Genomic DNA, 16,837 nt, shown 5'->3' on the forward strand with positions numbered 1-16,837 from the left:
TTAAGATTACTTGTTTCACTGGATCCAAGAATTAAAGACTTCGTAATTTAGGCTCCAACTTTCAGTCTATAGATTTTAGATTCTAAATTACGGGCCTCAAACTTCAGGTTTCATGCTTTAGCTTGCGGGGTTTAGGCTACCGCTTTCAGGTGTAAGACTACACATTTTAGGCTTCAAATTTTTAGATTTTTTGGTCTTAGGATTCAAAAATAAAGTTAAAGATTTCAGATTTGTATCAGGCTTCATCTTAAAAGCTTTTGGTTTCAGGTTTCAAGATTAACATTTAATAGTTTATGCTTACGGTTTCATGTCACAGTCTCAAATTTAAGGTTTTAATTTTCGGGTTTCCTTTTTCAAACCCTCAATATCGTAACAAATTTTTTAAATAGTCTCCGCATTTTAGACTTCAGTTTTCAGTCTTAAGGTTTTAAGTTTCATGTTCTAAATTAAGGAGTTCTGACCTGTGTTAGCGTTCCTGTCTTCAGGTTTCAGGTTTCAGAATTTAGCTTGCAGATGCAGAATTCAGCTTTCATGCCTATCGCTTGAGGTCAACGGTTTCAGATTCAGGTTAAAAGTTTCTGGTTTCAAGTTTCAGGATTAAAATTCAAGGTTACAGGCTTCAATTTTAAGCATCAGAATTTAGCCTAGGTTTTAGGTTTCAGGTTCTAAATTACGGGGTTCAGGCGGTTTCACGCCTCAAGTTTTAGGATTTAGGTTTCGGTCTCCAAGTTTCAAGCTTTATAGTTGGCAGGGTTAAGGGTTTTGTGCCTTAAGTTTCAGGCCATCGGTTTCAGGCTTCCCGTACAAGTTTCAAATTTTAGGTCTCATAATTCAGGAATAAGGGCCCCAGGTTACAAGCTTCAGGATTAAGATTTTTGTTTCACGTTTAAAGTTTCATATTGCACGGTTCAAGGATTCAATACTTCGTCTTTTAGGCTTTCAGGTTCAGGTTTTAGGCTACCGGGTTCAGATTGCAGGTTTTAGTTATGAGCCTAGGTTTAGGATTCAGATTTTAGATTTTTAGGTCTTAGGATTCAAAAATAGAGTTACAAGTTTCAGGTTTCTGTACCAGGCTTAAAGTTACAAGATTTTGGTTTCAGGTTTCAAGATTAAGTCTTTAGGTTTTAGACTTCAAATTCTAAATTGCAGGGATCTGACTTACTGTTTCAAGCTTCAGTTTTTGGGGTTCCTATCTTCAAGTTTCATGCTCCAGCTTGGAGGATTCAGGTTTTAAGCTACCGAGTTTAGATTTTAAGTTTCAGGTTTTAAGCTTCAGGTTTTTGATTTTTAGGTCTTAGGATTCAACAATAAGGTTAAAAGTGTCCGGCTTCTGTATCAGGCTTCAGGTTACAAGATTTTGGGTTCACGTTTCAAAATTAAAATTTAAGGTTTTTGTCTCCGGGTTTCGTTTCTCAAACCCCCCATCTTAGATTTTTTTTTATAGTATTGAATACTTTGCGCAATCACTAAAGCTTTAGGTTTCAGGATTCATAATTAAGATTTCTTGTGACACGTTTAAGGTTTGATATCACAGTCTCAAATTTAAGGTTTTTGGCTTCAGCTTCCGGTATTTAAGTTTCATACTACCGCTTTTTAGGTATCCCGTTTCAGGTATAAGGCTACAGGCCCAAATTTAAGGTTTCATTCTCCGGATTTCTTTTTCCAGATTTCTTAGATATTCTCCGAGTATTAGTTTTTAGCCTTGTCTTTAGGTTTTAGGCTTCAGGTTCTAAATTACGGAGTTCAGACTTACTGTTTCAAGCTTCAAATTTTAGGGTTCTTGTCTTCAAGTTTCAGATTTTCGGTTTCAGGCTGCAGGTATAAGACTACAGGTTTTAAGTTTCAGGTTTTTTAAAAATAAAGTTAAAAGCTTCAGGTTTCAATCTCAGGTTTCTGGTTTCACGCTTACGGTTTCATATCACGCGCTTTAAGTTTAAGGTCACAGATTTCAATTTTACTAACGCTTTGGATTTTAGGTTCCACATTTCAATCAAGGTTTTACAGGTTTCAGGTTCTAAATTACGGGGTTCAGTCTCAAGTGTCAGGTTTACGGCTTCAGGTATAGTGGCACAGGCTTCAAGATTTAGGCTCCAGAGTATAAGCTTCATGATTAAGATCTTTTGTTTCACGTTGAAGGTTTTATATCACATGCTTCAAATTTAAGGTTTTAGTCTCCGGCTTTTAGGCTTCGTGTTTGAGGCTTCATGTCTTGTCTCAATTGTCTCAACTGTCTCAACTGTCTCAACTGTCTCAACTGTCTCAACTGTCTCAACTGTCTCAATTGTCTCAATTGGCAGTGACATAGCAATTTAGTAGTCCCAGTTTGTGAATCGGGGATTCCGAAACCTGCAGAGCCCGTAGTTGTATGCCAGGTTTAGTTGGAAAAGAATGTGCCCGTGGTCCGAAAGCGACGGCTCATTAGACACTCTGCAACTCACGATCATAATCGTAAAAAGCATTATGCGGGTCACTCTATAATTAGGCGTAAGCCTGTTGAGGGACAATAGATAAATAAATAAATAAATAAATAAATAAATAAATAAATAAATAAATAAATAAATAAATAAATAATAAAATAAATAAATAAATAAATAAATAAATAAATAAATAAATAAATAAATAAATAAATAAATAAATAAATAAATAAATAAATAAATAAATAAATAAATACATAAATCATGTGAGCTATTACTCGTTTTTCTTTAAAGTCGCTTGTTTGAACGTATTCCAGAAGGTGGTCGCCTAAACAAAAATACACGCTCTTTTTACCGTCGTGAAGACTAACGGCTAGCAGCAGCAACCTCGTCTTTAAGTTGATTGCAATATTTAAGGAAACACCACTTATCCTATAAAATAATCTCCTTCTTCGGGATTTTCAAAAACACCGCCAATCACAATTAGACGTGACGCAGAAAATAACGCGCGAAATTCTTCGAAACGCGTTACCTCTTTGTTATATCTTAAAAGCAATAAAACACGTGCGTTAATTAAATTTCGTCCGATAAAAGCTCCTTATCGGAAACGACCATATCTTCCCTTCAATTTCACGTTTTACAATTAAGTACACAAATCTAAATAAACAATTTACAAAAGCCATACAATTTCAAAAAGGATTATGCAATTACAAACAATTCTAAAAGGAAAAACAACACTGAGACACAAATTCAAATACAATAAACCCACTTTGTATCTATTCGTAAATAATCCCCCAGATTTACACTAATTAACATTGTCATATACAGGGTGTTCTGTCATTAGTTTTGGAAATATCGCCTACATAACAATATTTAAAGGTTTCTTAGTAGTAGTAGGGTTTTTAAATACTTTTAAACGCAGTTGAGGGTCGCAAACAATTATTAAGAGCTTCTCAAAACTTCCAAGGGTTTACAAGAATCTGCCTTTTAAAGGCCTATAACAGCATCTGTGGGTCTCCAAGGCTTTTCAAGGGTCTTACCCCAAGTCCTTGAAAGCCCTTGGGTCAAAATCCTTGATATCTTTGTCAGCTTCAGATACCTACCTTTAGGAGCCTTTGACAGCTTTTATGACTTCTTAAAGATTTTTAGAAGATTTAGTGGACCTTTAAGGATCTTTAAGGGTTTTTGAGAACACACAACTTCCAAAAGTCGACAAGAGTCTCCTGGGGTACTTGAGTTTCCCGCTTGCCTTTCAGAGACAAACACTTTTAAGAGCTTTTGCGAGAGCTTTCGATAGTCTCGAGGTTTTAAAGACCATTAAGGGCTTGTGGTGTCAAGGTCCGCAATTGCGAAGGTTCAAGAACGTCTCATAGTTATAAAATTGTGATTTTTTAAGGATCTTTAAGGGTTTTAGGGATCTTTTAGAACCATCGGGTTTTCAAGTATAAAGGTGGGAAAAGGCCTTGCAAGTTTGTTGATTTGCAGGTATGGAGGTTTTTAAGACACCTTAACAGTTGCTATTTTCAACAGCTTCTAACAGCCCCCAAGAGTCCATGGTGTTTCCTCCTGCCTTTCGCAACCGAGCCTCTAAAGGTTTTTGGGGCCTTTGAGAATGTTTAACAATCAGAGGGTCTTTAAGGGCTTTGGAAACATTAAAAGCTGTGTAAGAGCCTTTGCGGGTTGAATCTTCAATGTATTTTTTAATGTTTTGCGTTTCCAATAGTGTTCAAATGTTTCCCTAAGACTTTAAGGATCTTTCACAGATATTTTGGTTATAAGAGCATTAAAGGGCTTTTACATGGCCTTAACGGGCATAAAAAATCCAGGTCCTCTAAATGCTCTTACGAGGTTTTCGTTTACGATTTTATGACGTTTTCCAAGAAAATCCCAAACAGCCTTCTAAATTGCTTTTTTGATAATATTTAAGGGCATTTAACAATGTTTAAACATTATTAAAGTTGGGGTCCCCAGAACCTAAAGACCTATAGGAACTTGTAGAGCCTTGAAAACCAGTGGCGTGCCTCTGCATGGTCAGGGGGGGGCATATCTTTTAACATCAACTACCAGTTTTCATTACATAAATTATTAAAAAGTACACTTTTTTGGGGATAGCAGCATAAAAAACTGACTACATATTGCATAATCAAATTTATGAGAGAAAAACAACAATTAAGGAAAATAGCTTGTTAATTAATTTAAAAATGTTATGCGTGTGGTCATGTTTTTTATGTTGTCATATTAAAAAAAAGGTTCATTCTTTAATAGCACCTCAGGAAAAATAGTTTCCGTAAAAAAGTGACCCTTGACGGACGCCACTGTAAATAATGTTAAAGCGTATATTACTTATTAATATAATACTTTTTTTTATGTTTCCATATTCAAAGTATGTACTCTTTAAGAATACGTAACGAGAAAATATGCCCCCCCCCCTCCTTCATCATGCAGGAGTACGCTACTATTTTTTTCTTTTAAAAATCTTTTATTTTTAAGATACATCCACTGTTCCAGACAAAATGTTCATCCTGTATATCACATCCTGCACAAATCTCGCAAAGGCTAGGTAGCAGAAGAATGAAAACTAATTACCATTGTTGATATTCAATCTCTGATATAAATAGAAGTGATACTGTTCCTTTGTTCGCACGTGGATTGATTATACTATGGCAATATACACGGTGTTTCTTAAAAATCTTCACCTGTAAAATGTAACACCTTGTATATCGATGTGGATATTCGTTTGTCATGCCGGGCACCATAGTATTAGGTCATTCTAAATTTCGCATTTGCATAAAAACATTTGAAATTCTAATTTATTTCGCGGAAAAAGTGGAATACTAGTTACAGTTGCCAAGATTGTAAAATTGAAAGTATAATAACAACGATGATATGCTAATTTTTTTATATTATTAAAATACCGTGGCGATCGCGAGATTGTGCCATGTTAATGATCCACGCCTTATTCTCGGTCGATTATAAAGCTTTATTGTTCGAATGTATTGCGAATAGGCGACAGGTTGCAAAAGTGTCTCCGGGTCAGTGGCGGTGCATTTTTTTTTCGTTGTCTATTAATGTAACGAATTGATTATACACACCAATCAATGCTTTAATGCATCGCAGTGGGCGTTTCCGTCTCACTCGTTTAGAGCTGAAAAAAAAATCGATCTGGCTCAAAGGACCAATTTGATGCCGACAGCTGCATTGCAAGGGTCTCAAATTTCATGTTTTATTGTAGTTTAGTTGTCTTGTTGCAAACGACGCTACGTAAATAATAACTATTTACACAGTACTAATTTACACCGCATTAAACAAGTGTGTGCAGCAAATACATCCACACGATAAATATGTGAGAGGCAAATATGCACGTGACAAACACACAACGCAAATATTTAGTGATGTGGATCCGCCTTAAGATCACAAATGAGAAAAGTCTGACGTTATCTTTAAACAAGATACTAAGAATCGCATAGGATTTTTTGACACTCGGCTTGCATTCGAAAAAACAGGGTCCACGCGTACCTAGGCCTCAAATTCACTGACTGAAAATTGGAGGTGTCGTTGGAATGGCAGGGGAGTTCTTTTTCTCGTGAAGAGAATTGGCTTCGTTTTTGTCGGAAGTGTTCCGTGCCCCATTCATCGGTTACTGTAAGAGATTCGAACCAGGGCTGAGGTGAATTTTTCATCTGTGGCAGAGATGAGAATTTCCTTAGATCAGTTTCGAGCCGGCTACTCCGAATTAGGTTTTCCTGCAGCTTTCCTAATTCGTAAGGTAAATACCGGAGTAGTATAGAACAACTTAAGGCCTTCTGCAGGGGCACCTCTAAAAAGCATTCTGCGGGTCACTCTGTAATTGGGAGAAAGCCTGTTGAGGACCCAGAACAAGAGAGAGACAATAAATAAATGAGTAGAGCCTATAAGGCGAGTTCAACATATTTCTGTTATTTCTACGGATCCATTATCTGGGATTGTAGAAATAGACGCTGACAATATCTTAAAAAAACTAGGCACATAAAACCTTGTAAAGGCTACCTCGTAAAGGCTCCTCAAGGATCTTATCATTGAAAGCCTTGTAAAGGCATCCAGAAGACACTGGATCTTTTTGAAAATCATTTGAAGATGTATGTGACTCCTAAGAGTCCCTTAAGACTGTTAAGATCCTTGTTCTAAGGGACACTCAGGATCCAAATGCCCCATCTAAAAGCTCGCATTAGACTTTTGAAACCTCTTTTAGAGAGGAGTGAACCTCAATGCCTCTGGAAAGCTCTTGGAGACCTTTGGGCACACTGAGAAGCTTTAGGGCAATGTCGCTAACACAATGTTAAACGCTTTTAAAGGTTATTGAGGAGTATAGACCCTAAATCTCTCAGTCTTTCAGAAACTGCAAAACATTCTGATCTTTGCAGGTTCAGACCTTGACATTTCAGTTCACATGGCTGCTGGAACATGTGCCTGAAGGTTTTTAAGGAAAAACTCACGTATCGACTCCGAAAGAGGGAGTTTGGAAAACTGTTGGAGGCCTTTGGGCCTCTTAGGTGCTCTTGGAGGCCTTCAAAACTAAGGGTTACCCTTCTAAAACTAAACTTCTAGCATTCGGTCTGCCATGATAAGGAGATCGGGCATTTTTTCGACTACTGAATCCTTAGTGTCAAGCTTTCCGACCTTTGTACTCTTAGACCCTTCTACATTTATTTATAGACCTGCAAAGGTTTCACAGTTTTGTGCTTTTCGGACCTTGACATTTGCATCACCTGACCTTTAAGCAATATCGCTTCATAATGATCAGATCTTTTATAATAATAATAATTTTCAAGGCTCTACATGGTCCTAAAGGTCTTTAGGTTCTGAAATCCTGGAGACCCCAATTTTAATAATGTTTAAACATTGTTAAAGGTCCTTAAATATTATCAAAAAAGCAATCTAGAAATCTGTTTGGGATTTTCTTGGAAAACGTCATAAAATCTTAAACGAAAACCTCGTAAGAGCATTTAGCGGACCTGGATTTTTTGAAGCTCGTTAAGGACATGTAAAAGCTCTTTAATGCTCTTATAACCAAAATATCTGTGAAAGATCCTTAAAGTCTTAGGGAAACATTTAAACACTACTGGAAACGCAAAACATTAAAAAATACATTGAAGATTCAGCCCACAAAGGCTCTTACACAGTTTTTAATGTTTCTAAAGCCCATAAAGACCCTCTGACACTGTTAAAAATTCTCAGAGGCCCCAAAAACCTTTAGAGGCTCGGTTGCGAAAGGCAGGGGGAAACCCCGTGGATTCTTGGAGGCTGTTAGAAGCTCTTGAAAGCAACTGTTAAGGTCTCTTAAAAACCTTCATAGCTGTAAATCAACAAACCTGCAAGGTCTTTTCCCACCTTTTATACTTGAAAACCTGACGGTTTTAAAAGATACCAAAGAACCTTAAAAAATCACTTACATTTTCCCACCTTCGCAATTCCGGACCTTGACACCACAAGCCCTTAATGGTCTTGAAAACCTGGAAACGATTGAAAGCTGTTGCAAAAGCTCTTAAAAGTGTTTGTCTCTGAAAGGGAGGCGGAGAACCCCAGGAGACTCCTGCAGACTTTTGGAAGTTGTGTGTTCTCAAAAACTCTCGAGCATTCTTAAAGGTCCACTAAATCTTTTAAAAATCTTTACGAAGTCATAAAAGCTCTCAAAGGCTCCTAAAGGTAGGTCTCTGAAGCTGACAAAGATATCAAGGATTTTATAAGACTCAAGGGCTTTCAAGGACTCAAAAACCCTTGGGGTAAGACCAATGAAAAGCATTGGAGACCCACAGATGCTGTTATATGCCTTTAAAAGATAGACTCTTATAAACCGTTGGAAGTTTTGAGAAGCGACCCTTAACTACGTTTAAAAGCATTTAAAAATCCTTAGCTATACTAAGAAACCTTTAAATATTGTTATGTGGACGTTATTTCCAAAAATAATGACGGAACACCCTGTATATGACAATGTTTCAATTTATGTATAAGTGTAAATCTGGGGGATTATTCACGAATAAATACAAAGTGAGTTTATTGTATTTGAATATGTGTCTCAGTGTAGTTTTTCCTTTTAGAATTGTCGGTAATTTCGTAATCCTTGTTTAAATTGTATGGCTTTTGTGAATTGGTTATTTAGTGAAGAATTGCGCGCGTTATTTTCGGCGTCACGTCTACTTGTGATTGGCGGTGTTTTTGAAAATCCTGATGAAGGAGATTATTTTATAGAAGTGGTGTTCCCTTAAATATTGCAATCAACGTAAAAACGAGGTTGTTGCTTCTAGCCGTTGGTCTTCACGACGGTAAAAAGAGCGTGTATTTTTGTTTACGCGACCGCCTTCTGGAGTACGTTCAAACAAGTGACTTTAAGGTTTTAAATCAAGGAGCAGCCCCTGCTTTCGTTATAACGCGGAGGCAGGACGTTATCGATCTGACGTTGGGCTCCTTTTTAATAGCTCACATGATCATGAGTTGGAGAGTGTCTAATGAGCCGTCGCTCAGAGCGGACCTTGGTGGGCTCCCTCTTCGAGGACGTCAACTGGGCTCACCAGATCAGTGAAACATTTAGGTGTCACCTTCTGACGTGGAAAGGGTACATTGAGCGACTGATTCCCTCCTCGCAAGAGGGATGTGATCCAGGCTGTCTTACCAATACCAAATGGTTATAAAGTCACTCTCTCGGAGGGAGCAGTGGCTGAACACGTTCCTCAAACCTGAGGGGCATGTGTGGTTTACAAATATAACCCTAGGACTTGCTCCCTCCGTTGTCAGGGCCAGGATTACCGGAGTTCCAAACTCCAGGTCATTTTTAGAACCTTTTCGGGTTTTGAAAAGTTGAATAAGAATCGAAAGAGGAGAGTATCACTTGGGATCTTCTGATTGGTCGATTCTGTTTCGTGACAGTTCTCAATAACAGAGAAATCCTAACGGAAAGAGAGTCACACGACGAACTTGATAACAACGCGTGCAAATAATTACCCACGACCGACGTTGCCAAAATCATTGAGTTGAAAAATTATTGTTAAGAAACCCAGATATTGCATGTAATTTAATTGTAAGTATGTCGCTGGGTCATTTTGCGATTAAAATTGTAAATTACGTATACAAACTTTTGCGAAACCTCCGCCAGACTTGCTTCATTGTACTTTTTGAAGATTTCGTTCATGAGCTGCCGTTGCGCAACGTAGTGCATGTGCCATTCTCTGGCGCACGTTAATTAGAATTTAACAATGCCGTTCCTCAAACGTCGGCAATTATAACTTCTGTTCTGGTAAATGAATTTGTGTGATTTTCCTCGACCTTGTTTTTATGTTAAATGTAAAAGTGCGACCTTCTCGGCCTAATTGTTTCTTTTAAAAATGTTTCTTGTAGTAGGTAAACAACGGACGATTTACTATTTGTATTGATTGCGAAATTCGCCGCAAACTAACAACCCGGAAAGGAGTATAAGTCAAGATTAAAATCTCCCATGCACAGCATTCTATTGGGAAAGAGTCGCGTGCACGCGTTAATTTAAGCTAATTCGGTAATTAGAGGCTATTAGTCGTGGTTCAAATCGCGAAGTGAAAACGATCGTAATTGAGCCATAAATTTCTCTCTTATAAGATAATTGAAATGTTTGCAACATTTTTCAGTTTCGCCCGCCCCCACTAATCGAAGTAAGAAAAGAAAACGCCATTGATTGGCATAATCTGCAACGTTTTTTTATTATTTAATTTTTATGGCTAATTAATTTTTTTAATTTTTCAGAATATGAAATGTTGTATGCAATTTATTACATCCGAGGAAAATCATTTTCCAAACCGCTTTTTTTCCGAACTACAAATTTTTCAATTTTGTTTAAATTTTCTTTCATTCTAATCATAGATACAGATTTAGTATAGTAGTACTATAACGGTTTATAGGATTCGTATCATTTTTAGGATTAAAAACCCTTGGGCCTTTCCCAAGACTGTAACGCTCTACTTCAATTACCCGATTAGAACGCTTTCAATTCTTTTAGTCTCTTATGGTTCTTCTATTTTAATACACACGGTATTTTCGAAACCAATGAAGGAATCTTATAAATCTTGTAAAGCTCGTAAATCTTGTGGTCCTTATGGGCATTGCGATTTGCGAATGCTTCCTAGAATGTTTCCGATGTTGAGGATGTAGAACTTTCGGATTTAGTGGATCGTGTAGGTCATGCGGATCCTGTGGATTCTGAATTTCGTATGAATTTTTATGAATCGTTTATACATTAATAAATTATGAACCCCTTAACAATCTTTTATGAATCGCTTACTTTTGTTAATTTCTTGTGAATCTCATCTGAATTGGTCGTCAATCTTTTATGAATTTCGTAAATCACTGGAATTCTGCAAGCCACGTGGACCTCAGTAGACTCAGGTATCTTATGAATCTTATGAATTACTTGAACATGATGAACTTCTTGAACTTCATGATTCTAATTTGTCGTTTAAATCCCACACGTCCTATGAATCCTATGAATCCTATGAATACTATGAATCCTATGAATCCTATGAATCTTATTAATTATATGAATCCCATGAATCATATAATTCCTATGAATCAATCGTATGATTCCTATGGATCGATGATCCTTATGGATCGTATGATTCTTATGAATCGTATGATTCCTATGATTCTTATGATTCCTATGAATCCCATGATTGCTATGAACCCTATGATTCCTATAAATCCCATGGTCCCTATGAACCCTATGATCCCTATGATCCCTATGAACCCTATGATCCCTATGAATCCTCCGATTCGTATGAATCCTATGATTCGTATGAATTCTATGATTCGTATGAATCCGATGAATTCCATGATTCTTATGGATCCTATGATTCCTACGAGTCCTATGATTCCTACGATTCCTTTGATTCTTATGAATCCTATGATCCATTTGATTCTTATGAATCCAATGATCCCTTTGATTCTTATGAATCCTATGATCCCATTGATTCTTATGAATCCTATGATTTATTTATTTTATTATTTATTTAACCAGAAACCATACAGAATAAAAATTCCAATTACATGGCACTGGGTCTCTGAACAAATATTAGGACTTAAGATCTAATTTTATTTATTATTGAATTTAGGGGATCGTGAAAAAAGTCGATATCATTAACTGAGGACAACTTATTTAAAGTGATCAAGATCTTAATAAGTGGGGAAGTTGTGATTGCTATGGTTACTATGATTACTATGACTATGATTACTATGACTACTATGACTACTATGACTAGTATGACTACTATGACTACTGTGACTACTATGACTACTATGACTGCTATGACTACTATGACTACTATGACTACTATGATTACTATGATTACTATGATTGCTATGATTACTGTGATTACTATTAGGGAATGCAATACCGGGATCGCGGGATCCCGAAATACCGGGATCCCGCAGCATTTTTGCGGGATTAATCCCGCAAATAAATGGAGCGGGATCCCGCGGGATTTGCGGGACTGAGGAATTTGTCAACCAAGGGGACAACTCTGTTTGCTTTGTTAATGAAACGCATAACGGAGAAATTATTTTTAAAACAATTGTTAAACTTTTTTCGTTAAAAATGTACTGATTTTTGAGACACTTTAGAAGTTTTTGTGCTTTACAGGTGATTTTTTGAGTTCTAAGTTAGGCTGAAGGTATCTACTTTTTTGTTGAATATTGTGATAATTAGCGATTTATTTTAATACAGAAGTTAACCGCACAAAATTGCTTATTTGCAAATTTATTTAAAATTTTGCGGGATCCCGCAAATACCGGGATCCCGCGGGATTAACATCTAACGATCCCGCAAATACCGGGATTGAGATTTTGCTGCGGGATTGCATTCCCCAGCGCTGTCAGAATTTTTGATCGAAACTTCAAACCGGAATATCTCGAGAAAGGTGCGTCGTAGATATGCCTTCCGACCCCTCGTTCGAAAGGTCTCGACCGGCGCTATCGACGTAGAATCCTCCATAAATTCAAACAGTTCCAAGATCGGGCTACTAGATCAAAAGTTACATCCCTTTGAATTTTTTGTCGAAATTGATTTTTTTGCCCATAACTTTTGATTGAGACGTCTCATCGAAAAAGTACGAACTGTTTTGGATTCTACGCACCAAAATTAATAAGAAAAAGTTTTTTCCCGAGAAATTTTGGTGCAGTCGATTTTTGGTAAAAAAAAGGAAGGTTATAACTGCTTTTTTTGGCCCAAAAAAAAATTGTCTCAGATCGACCGGAAAAAATAATTTCTTTCTTATAAGAATGTGGCCTGTAGAATCCATAATTTCAACAGTTTCCAAGATCGGGCTTACTAGATCAAAATCTACAGCCTTTGAATTTTTTGGCCGAAATTGGGGTTTTGGTCGGAATTCCTGACAGCGCTAATCGAAAGCGCTGTTCGAGACCTTTCCACGAGGGGTCGGATAGGCATGTCTACGATCGAACGTTCTCGAGATATTCGTTTGAATTTCGACCAAAAAATTCTGACAATCCCGTAATATCTCGCGAAAGTGCGCCGTAGATATGCCTTCCGACCACTCGTTGGAAAAGGTTCGACCAGCGCTATCGATTTGGCGAGTTCACTTTTTTGTTGAATTTTGTGTAATTAGCTATTTATTTAGCTACAGAAGTTAACCGCACAAAATTTGCTGATTTGCAATTATTTTAAAATTCTGCGGGATCCCGCAAATACCTGAATTCATGAATCCCACTATTCTCAACCAATCTCGGATCACAAGAATCTCATTAATAATCTCATGTATTTAAGATTCCTTTAAACTAACGAATTCCTGTGCGAATTTCGCGTATCACAATTCTCATGAATCTCGGAAAACCATTAATCACAGGAATGTCGCGAAATCATAGATCTCACGAATTAAATAAAGAATCTCGTGATCTCAGGAATCCGAGGACATCTCAGGAATATCAGGATAACCTCCACTTCACTGATGTTCTCTTAAAAAAATCTTTACTCAGTTACAGATGCCACCTTAAAGAGGGCGTTAATTATAGGTAGGGATTATTCAGGGGAAGATTTTTAAAAACGATTCAGTTTTGTGCTACGAGGTTAACTCTGCAGGCTCAGGGTGTAGTTATGTTTTTGAAAGGATCGGTACAAATATTATCAAAGGGAACCACGTAAGGTAGCGGGCAAAAAAGTTCCTCCCCGGCATTCACTCAGAGCAAAAAGTTGCTATTCTTTCGGGTATCGTAGAGCTAAGTCATTATAAATTCTAACACGGCAATATTATTAAACTGGTTCAAAAGGTATCAATCTTTCCTTTGTATTGTACTCCGCTTTTATTTAAAAAAAAACCCAAGGCGCTGATCCTATTTAATACGATATTTGCGAAAATTGCTTTTATTAACCCATTTTTCAGGCCAGCGCACTATTTGAGATGATTAGTAATGCAATATTTGTCGTTATCATGTCACAGAATCAAGATACGGAATCTGTGCAATTACCCTGACGGTTGGTCAGTAAATAATTGTGATAGTTAGTTGTTGGGAACCAGTTTAAGGTCGAATGCCATAAAATGGAACTTGACAGACACCTGCCAGGAGCACTCCAGGAAACTCGTCCTCTCTGTTTCCTCACATTAACTCAGTTTTTCTAATTGCAAGAAAAGTGCGAATTTGGATTGACGGAGCGGTCCCCTCGCGAACCACTCGGGCCTCACTCAAGACGGTGACGGTTTCGAACTTCATTGTCGTGGGGCCGATCAGCTGGTTCTGTGGCGCGAGTAGATTGTCGGTATAAATCTCCCGAATGGAGGGTTTTGCTGCCTCGGGCGGGTCATATCCGTCGCCCGATTCAGAGGTAGTGTCTCAAGTTGAGAGGAATCCCATTGTTTTTTTCGTCCGTAGATACCGGGGCTTATGACCCCCTGCGAAAACGCCGGGGGGGCCCCAAAAAAGCCCCTTTTGGGGAACTACCATAAAGCGAGGCTCCGAGCGCATCGCGCTCCAATGGACAGGAAGCGGTGTCCGCGCGGAACGGGACTCGAGGAACCAGTTTGATTAACTTCATGCTGTACTTTGCGCGGGAATAGCTTCGATCACTTGAACAGTTGGGCGAAAAGCCGGCAACGACGGATGGATTTCACACAGTTTTTGCCCCTAACCAGAAAGTTCGAAAAACCTACACGGAGCAGCAGTACCGACGATTCGGCCAAGGGCGAGCTGAAATTGGGCCGGGCAATTTAACGTGACTTCCCATTTACAACAAAATGATTCGAATCATACGCCGAACTCGCTACAGGCAGCGATAATTCGAACGAAAGCCTCGGGTAGCAATTTCGCGCCAACCCAATTCACGGCAGAAGAACAGAGCGCGGCCAAGCATTTCGGGAGAAAACAGGACCGACGGAACCTTCTCGTCGCCCTGAACTGCCAGGTATCCAAGCCTTAGTCCGACCACGAGTTAGATGTCAAAGGAGTAGAGGTGCTGGGTAAAGACAACTCATTAAACCCTACGCGACCAAGGAGGTGATTGTTTCGGCTGGTACAGTAAACTCCCCCCCAAATCCTGATGAATTCAGGAATGGTCCAGACACATTTGGAAAGTCTGGGCCATTGCCGGTAAAAAGAACCTTAAAGTAGGCGAGAACTTGCAAGATCACGTACATATTCGTCCCTCTTCTACAAATTGGCCGCGCGCGTTGCCTGCCCATTTGAGCCTAACCAATCGATTGCTCACGATTACTTCGTACACGGCAAAGGTTCTTTGGCGGAAGGGTGCAAAAACTTCTTCGGTTCGTTAACATTGAAAAACACCAACCGGACCCGAACACAACTTTCAAATTGGCAACGTTGCCAGCTTCCAAAGATCTGCTGCGTACCCCAAAAGAACGGACTTTGGATGCAATGGGAGTTGCCTGAAGCCGCTATAAACAACAATTTTGGAAGGCGAACAAGGTTAGGTCACTGATCCAGTTCGTGCCTCTTCTGTCTTACCCGAAATCTAGGGGAAGGTATTGCTCAAAAGCCCGCGAACCCTTTCGAATGAGCCTCTAATTACCCGAAATACCTTGGCGATGACTCAGACGCCGCTGGCCTAGTCGAAGTGATTCAGGTTCGTAACAGCACTAATGAGTACCGATAGCCGGTTCGGCGACTATCGCCCGAACTCGTCGAGATTCTCTCGGCGACTGTCTTGGTTTCGTAATTTGACACCGGACGAATACTGGGACTGCATATGTAGGCACTCTCCGATCGGCGTTCCACTTGGTGGAAACGTGTAAGATGGGCCCCGGCCAACCGACGGCGACGCGTCGTTGATTCGCGACTGCGCGTGCACGGTGATTGGGAATTTCGCTGTGGCGAACGGGTTCGAATTTAATGCAGGTATGGTGGGAGCAAACACCAATCGCCCATTATAATGATCTGGAGAGAAAGCGGCCCATATGCTCAGGAGGACTGGTACGCTTAAAAGGGAGAGCTTTAAAACTCGACAACTGCTCCATTGGTTCTGTCGGAGCGTGACTCCCGAAATGGTGTTAGGTGGATTAAAGCAATTTTGTGGATACCTAATTCTAAGATCCCAAATAATTACAATGGTATTCGGTGTGTATGGATCCTGTCCAGGCTTTCCAGGCCATTCTGTCTTTTTTGCGCAGTTTCCTTTCGTGCCATTTTCATTTCAATTTTATTGTTGAACCCCTTCCACTCTCTCATGTTTTCTCCTGCTATTTGCTACTATATCTCATCCTCTCTGTTCGCTCCCTAGTTGTTTTAGCCCCCTGCGTCTAGCGTCCCTAATATCCCCCTCCTGTTTTCATTTGCTATTGTTATGTGAGGCCACCTCCTGCTCCGCCATTGTTTGTACCCTCCTGTGTACTTCATTCACGTTCTCCACAGCTCCATCCCACTTTATCCGCTTTGGGTGTCTCTTCTATTTCCACCCATTTCTTCCCGCTCTCTTGCAATGTTTTCCCCCTCCTCTAACTTCTACCCTCTCTATGATTTCTACCCCACCCTTTCCCCGGTTCAATCTGGTCCCCTGCCTGGCTCTTCTATCCCTTTTATGGCTTGTACCATTTTATATATACGTCTTTATGTGCCCATCTTTTCCGTGCTCTCTCTTCCTTCTCCTTTTAACTTGATTGCCAATTTCCCCTTTACTATTTCAATCACATTTTTCTCTTGTGTCCGATGTTGCCGCTCATCCTTGTCCTCTCCCAAACTCGCCAGCCATCCTTCAGTTTCCGTTGTCCTTTTTTATACAGTTTTTTTTTCCGGCTCTCTCCCCTTCTTTACCTACATCTTTTTTTCCACTCTGCTAGCACTTTCCACACTCTCTCACCCTGTCTTTATTTGTTTTCTTTTTCTGCATTTTATTTTTCCTGTTCCTTTTCTTCTCTTTTTTGCGTCCTCCTTTCTATTACGGGTGGTTTCTACTTGTTCTCTATCGG

The sequence above is a fragment of the Photinus pyralis genome, unplaced genomic scaffold (assembly GCF_008802855.1).
Source record: "Photinus pyralis isolate 1611_PpyrPB1 unplaced genomic scaffold, Ppyr1.3 Ppyr1.4_LG10, whole genome shotgun sequence".
Classification (NCBI taxonomy): Eukaryota; Metazoa; Arthropoda; class Insecta; order Coleoptera; family Lampyridae; genus Photinus; species Photinus pyralis.